Here is a 7,224-nt window from a genome sequence, read left to right as displayed (position 1 = left end):
GCAGAGTTGATAATGATAGTGCAACTTATTTGTGGCACTGCCGTTTGGGTCATATTGGTGTAAAGCGCATGAAGAAACTCCATACTGATGGACTTTTGGAATCACTTGATTATGAATCACTTGGTGTCGGTGTCAAAACCGGCGGATCTCGGGTAGGGGGTCCCGATCTATGCGTCTTAGGCTGATGGTAACAGGAAGCAAGGGACACAATGTTTACCCAAGTTTGGGTCCTCTCGATGGAGGTAAAACCCTACTTCCCGCTTGATTAATATTGATGATATGAGTAGTACAAGAGTAGATCTACCATGAGATCGTAGAGGCTAAACCCTAGAAGCTAGCCTATGATGATTATGATTGTAATTCTGATCGGCCTTCTAAGGACCAACCTCTCCGGTTTATATAGACACCGGAGAGGGCTAGGGTTTACATGAAGTCGGTTACAAAGAAGGAAATACAATATCCGGATCGCCAAGCTTGTCTTCCACGCAAAGGAGAGTCCCATCCGGACATGGGACGGAGTCTTGAGTCTTGTATCTTCACGCTCCAATAGTCCGGGCGATGTATATAGTCCGGTTGTCCGGATACCCCTAATCCAGGACTCCCTCAGTAGCCCCTGAACCAGGCTTCAATGACGATGAGTCCGGTGCGCAGTCTTGTCTTTGGCATTGCAAGGCGGGTTCCATCTCCGAATACTCCAAAGTAATTATCGAACACTTAGACCGTGTCCGGATCTGCGAGATGATCCTCACATACTATTGTAGGGAACATAGCATAAATCTGATCTGCTGGCAATCTTCGTACGTCGTGCCCTCACATCGTGGCTCGGTCCAACATGAAACCGACGTTTCTCGCCCCATCTCGACTGCATTGCGAGGCGGTTTTATTGGCACGCCCCGCCAAAGCAGAGATCGTGTTCCTCTTATTACGGGATCTTCCATCAATATGGGTGTGTGTAACCCCACGACGACCGCTGGTATGACTCCGTGTGTTTTTAGATAAGCCTCAAGCGGTCACGTTGAGGACTCTTGATATTCACCCCCTTTATAAAGGGGCTGAGGCCTACGCCTCTTTTCCACCTCCCTTGCGCCTTTTCGCACCTCGAGTTCTAACACCCGAGACCTAAGCTCAAACACCCCAGATCCTCCAATATGTCAGGATCCAACCCTCAAGGCCGGTGGGTGGCCTCCTCGATCCAAGAGGAGGACATTGCGAGGCTTAGGGAGGTCGGATATCTGACCGCCGACATCCAGCACAGGCTTCCTACTCCAGGGCAGGTCATCCCTACACTGGAGCCCAATGAGAGCGTCGTGTTTGTTCCTCACTTCCACCGCGACTTAGGCCTCACCCTTGATCCCTTTGTGAAGGGGGCTCATGTTCTATTACGGGTTGGATTTTCATGATCTAGCTCTAGACGCTATCCTCCATATCTCGTCATTCATCATTGTGTGCGAGGCTTTTCTCCACGTCACTCCACACCTCCGCTTATGGCTCAAGACCTTCAATGTGAAGCCGAAGATGATCGAGGGGCAACATGCGGAGTGCGGAGGTGCCATAATAAGCAGGAACGCCAATGCCCCGTGGCCAGAGGGTTCTTTCCCAGAAGTATCCGATGTATGGCAATGGAGGTGGTTTTATGTCATGGCTCCCAGAGGCACAAAGTGGGTGGCCGCCCCCGACTTCCGCTCGGGCCCTCCGTCACAACTGGCGTCATGGACCGACGTAGGATAGAATTGGGGGCCCGCTGGCGATGTACCGATACTGCAGAGCCGCATCCGGGAGCTTCTCGAGAGGGACATTAACCTTGTCAGCATAATTCAAGTAATGCTAATCCGACGGATGTTGCCATGCCAACACCGGCCTCTTCGGATGTGGGAGTTCAATCTAGAGGGTCCGCGGACTATTAAGCACTTCTTCAGCCTGAAGCTCGAAGGGATGTGTAAATTATTCTTTGGACCACAAGTAGAGTGTCCGGACACCACCGAGGACACGGGCCTAAGCTGCAATCGCCTAGATACCCAAGTAAGTAACCTTGATACCGGACACTTCATTTATATCCGTCATAGTTGTTATTCTGAAAATCTTCCGTGGCCAGGAATGGCTCAGCAAGGCGGAGAGAATCAGGTGTCCGGTGCCACTTCCCGAAGGCTTGCCTAGTCCAACCATTGCCAAGATGCTTGACCGGGTGCTCAGCAGAATGCCCTCAGGGAAAGACAAAGGGAAGAGCAGAGAAGCCAAACTTCACACGCTGCGCATCCAAACTGGGGGAATTGTTACCTCCCCTAAGGAGGATAGTCGGGAAGGGGAGGCTAAAGCCTCCTCCCCGCGTGGGAAGAAGAGGGCCACCTCCGAAGACATGGAGACGGAGATGCCCAAGCAAGGGAAAAAGGTATCACCTAGGGGCTCTGCCCCAACGGGCACCCTCATCGCATCATGCCCGCCAACGGGCCAGCCCTCCACCGAGCTATAAGTTAACCGTAAATTCGAAGGTACTATTTTTCTCCGAGTACACTAACCAAGATCCATTCTTTGCAGTCCGGCTAGCAGCTCTTCGCAACAGAGTTTGTCTTCGGGGGATCTTCCTCCGGAGATGATGGAGAGTGAGACCCCACCAGCCTCTCCGCCCTCATGAGGCGGGCGACACCAAGGTGTCATCACGGAGGAGTCCGGGTTTGCCGAAGTCAGAAGCTAATCCATCAGCCGCCCTGAGCCCGGGGCGTTCGGCTCCCAAAGGGGGCGACGAGAAAGGTCCAGCATAGTTCGGTGCCCGGCCGGACATACTGACGGGCCTTCTGGAGCGAGCTGTGTTCTCGGAGGAGCACCGATCATTAATGAGCACGGTGCTCAAAAAGATTTCATCTGCCACAAGCGGTTTGAATGAAGCATTTACGAGTCTGCTTAGAGGCTTTGAGGTATGTAGTGAAAAATACACAATTTTTTGGCAGTGAGGCACGTGCTAGGTGTGCTCCATATGGATAGTAGCCCCTGAGACTCTGGTTGCCCGCCCTAGGCGGCAAACGGAGGATCATATTTTGTAAGTACTGATTGTGTTGTACATATGCGCAGGTATCTAAGGATCCGGCTGCCGAACAGTCCGTTGAAGTTGCCGAACTAAGGAGGCAAATTGGATCTATTGATGCCGATATCACGCTGGTAAACGAGCGGCTGAACGAGTCACAAGGTATGTGCTCTGATGTCCTTATTATGTTTATAGGAAAATATGAGAGTGGCATAATATTAATGCAATATGCTTGGACTGCAGATGGCGCTGCTGCCATGGAAGCCCTGAGGGCGAAACTTGCCCAGGCCAAGGAGCAAGCTCGGGTTAGCAATGTGGCTGCCCTAAAGGCGGCCGAAGAATTGAGAACCGAATAGGCTGCTCATCGCCGAAGCCAGGAAAAGATAGCCGAAATGGCTGTGGAGTTGAAAAATGCCGCCGACCGGTATGAACTCCTTGAAAAGGAGAATAAGGCTAGTTCGACCAACCTGAACAAGGCACTTAATGCCACCAAGGAGATGTGGACCGAGGTCAGGGGTGTGCGGGAGGAGCTTCAACAGGCCGGTAAAATCGCGGCTGGGGGCTCCTACTTATTGCGGACGAAGTTTTTGGATCCGAAGTATGCTCCCCTGGATGGATGCTGGAGTCCTGCAGACGCGTATGCGGACTTGGTGAAGAGTACAGCTGATGCAGCCAAGTTTTTCGAGGATCAAGGTGATAAAGAAGTGGAGAAGCTTTTTTGGTCGCAATTCAATGCTCCCGCGCGCCCGCTGCCGTTAAGTGAGAAGATGGTTGCTGTAGCGGAGCTTCACAGGCTGTGCGGGCTTGCAATGCGGCCTGTAATAGACCATCTTTGGCTAAAGGGGCCTAAGCCGGACAGTTACTTTGGTTTGGTGCACCAATTCCTTGGGGCCGTGCCTCAGATCGACGCCATGAGACGGTCGGCATGCATAGAGGGTGCACGAATGGCTCTTGCCCGCATTAAAGCCTATTGGACAGATATGGAGGCCACCGTTGTAGCGACCCAGAATCCGGCGGGAGGCCAGTATCCGGCGGAGCACTACTTAGAGCAGGTAACAGAAGGTGCCCGCTTAATAGGGGCGCAATGCTCGAAGAATATATTGTTCGAGTGACAAAGCGAATCATTGTAAAAAAATGTTATTTTGATTGTGAGGCTATATTTATACTTTGTGCCCAAAAGTATTATTTGTGCCTCCTGCGCGGCCGTTTTTATGTCTATGTGTAATTTTGAAAGTTAGCAGTCATTGGCTTCAGCCCCCACGCATACAATGCGGGGGTGTTCGCGAAAAATATGCATGATCACACTTGTTCCAACGTCTTGGTCCATTAAGGAGGTGATCACACGTTGAACTAGGCAACCGGACTATATAGCTGTAACACTTTCACTTAGCCATAGGAGTTTGATAGTGGGGCTACATTGCGTGCATCCGAATACGAGCGCATATGTACATGGCCGGGAAACGGCCCTTCGTTAATGCGGAGGAATCCTAAAGATTCCGGTAAGTCTTTGAGTGGTTGAAAATTCTCGCGCTGTATCATGACAGTCAGTTTTTGGCTTTCTCTACTGAGGTGCTCATCCGGAATAACCAGGGCACAATCACAGTAGTTCTCCTTTGGCCGCCTTAGCTGATGAGAACGGAATGTAAGGCGGCAAACCCAGGAACCGGGCAAACCCAACATTTGACCAATGACATCATTCGGAGCTGATGCATATAAGGCCAAACTCGTGACGACGAACACTCCCGAAGGTATTCGGACTTTATAGCAGAAAGTGGGCTGAAGAATGCCCATTCATTATAAACCCTGTATTTCCAGGTACGTGCATTAGTCTGTAGTGGCGAAATGCCAATAACGGCAGTATCCTCTGTGGGTATGGAACCCATGGGGTGTTTAAACAACAAGAGGCAATAAAAAGGTTTACACAGGGGCTTAATCTAAAGAGAAACCTTTTGAGCGGGGCCCTGCTGCACTTCTGCGCCTTTATCTCCGTTGTGCCGTATCCTGGAAGGGTATCACGCGAATGTTGTCTGTAAAAAAGAAAACTCATGTAGGAGAGTACAACTTAAGTATGCGATGGATAGTAAAAGTGTAAGACGTTGGCCTGCCAATAAGGTTGAGCCAAGTGTGGGGCTATATTAAGTATTTATAGCCCCTGGTGTCCTCTATGGGATTACATATATGGTGCCCTGGTTCAGTTTTATCCGGGCTGCCGGACTTGTCTAACCGTGTCTGTGGTCTTAATGACCAATCAAGTTTTCTGATATTGGAGGCTGCTTATAGTCCGGCCGCTAGGGACGTCGCGTGTTCCTCTGTGCGTGAAGAGCGCTCTGTGTTTCCATTAACGGTTATGACGCCACATGGACCGGGCATCTTGAGTGTATGGTAGGCATAGTGCGGTAATGCGTTGAAGCGGGCGAAGGCCGTTCTTCCAAGCAATGCATTATAGCCGCTTTGGAAGGGTGCGATGGTGAAGAGTAGTTCTTCGCTTCTGGAGTTGCCTGGGGAGCCGAATGTTACCTCTAGTACGATGGAGCCCCTGCCGTGGGCTTCAACGCCTGGTATCACCCCTTCAAAGGTGGTGTTATTTTGGCTAATTCTGGATGGGTCTATCCCCATCCTGCGGACAATGTCCTCGTATATTAAATTTAGACTACTGCCGCCATCCATGAGGACTCGGGTGAGATGGTATCCGTCAATTATTGGGTCAAGCACCAAGGCCTCTGATCCTCTACGCCGAATACTAGTTAGGCAGTCCGTGTGATCGAAGGTGATCGGACAAGCCATCCAGTAGTTAGGTGTGGGTATGATGGGCTCTATACCGTACGTGTCTCTGAGTGCGCGTTCGTGCCTTCTCGTGGATGTGTGAGTCGCGTGGATCATGTTTATTGTTTTAACCTCTGGTGGGAATTTTTTCTATCCCCCAGTGTTCGGCTGGCGAGGTTCATCCTCGTCTTCACTTGGTGTTTCCCCTCCCTTGTGTTCGGCATTTAATTTGCCGGCCTGCTTGAAGACCGAACACTCTCTGTGTGTGTGGTTCGCAGGTTTGTCGGGGGTGCCATGAATTTGGCACAGTCTGTCCAGGACTCTGTTCAGACCAGACGGTCCCTCTTTACTGCCTTTAAATGGCTTCTTTTGCTGATCGGGTCGAGAGCCCCTGAATCCGGCGTTGACCATTGTGTTGTCCGGGCTCTCTTCCTTGTTTTGGCGTTTGTTTTTATTACGCCGTGGCTTCCCGTTGCCGTCCCTTATTTCGGATGTGCTTGGGCCGTTGGTGCCTTTACGGGCCAACCAACTATCTTCACCCGCGCAAAAGCGGGTCATAAGGCTTGTTAAGGCTGCCATTGTCCTTGGCTTTTCTTGGCCGAGGTGTCTGGCGAGCCATTCATCGCGGATGCTGTGTTTGAATGTCGTTAACGCTTCAGCGTCCGGACAATCAACAATTTGATTCTTCTTAGTGAGGAATCTATTCTAGAGCTTGCGGGCGGACTCTCCAGGCTGTTGGATTATGTGACTTAAATCATCCGCATCCGGAGGCCGGACTGTGACGCCCGGATATTTAGCTACAGTAATTCCCTGCTAATGATGCCACGTCACTTCGATTACTATCGCTAATCTCGTGTTAGTTCGGAACCGATTCAAATTCAAATTTAAAATATAGACAAACATCAAGTCAAAAGTTTTGAAACATTAAAACTAAAATGTTCAAGCTGAGAAAGATAAATTCTAAATAATAAAGGTGGAGAAACCACACTTGTATAAATTATGCAAATACTCAAAATGAATAAAATAGTAGCAAAAACAATTAGTTAAATGATTATCAAATAATAAACAATTACAAACGATTTTATATTAGGTTCCAAGATAGTTGTGGTAGTGGCATAGGTATTAATAATATTTTAGGTACAACTTGGGTATTTCATAAAAACATAAATTTAATAAAACAAAAAAAGGAAGAAATGAAATGAAATAGAAAATAGAAAACAGTAATAACTAAACTAAAATAAAATAGAACCCCCCCTCTCCCTGGGCCTCTCGGCCCACCTAGCAGTCAGCCGGCCCACCCCAATACCCCTGGCCTATTTCCCCCATACCCGACCGAAACCCTAAACCACCGGTCGCTCCACTTCCCCCCCACTCCCTCGATCCACCTCTCCCCTCTGCCCCCGATTGGATCTGGGGGGATCGACCAGCCGCCGCCGCCAGACCCA

This window comes from Triticum dicoccoides, chromosome 4B (genome assembly GCF_002162155.2).
Source record: "Triticum dicoccoides isolate Atlit2015 ecotype Zavitan chromosome 4B, WEW_v2.0, whole genome shotgun sequence".
NCBI lineage: Eukaryota > Viridiplantae > Streptophyta > Magnoliopsida > Poales > Poaceae > Triticum > Triticum dicoccoides.
This window is presented reverse-complemented; position numbering follows the sequence as displayed.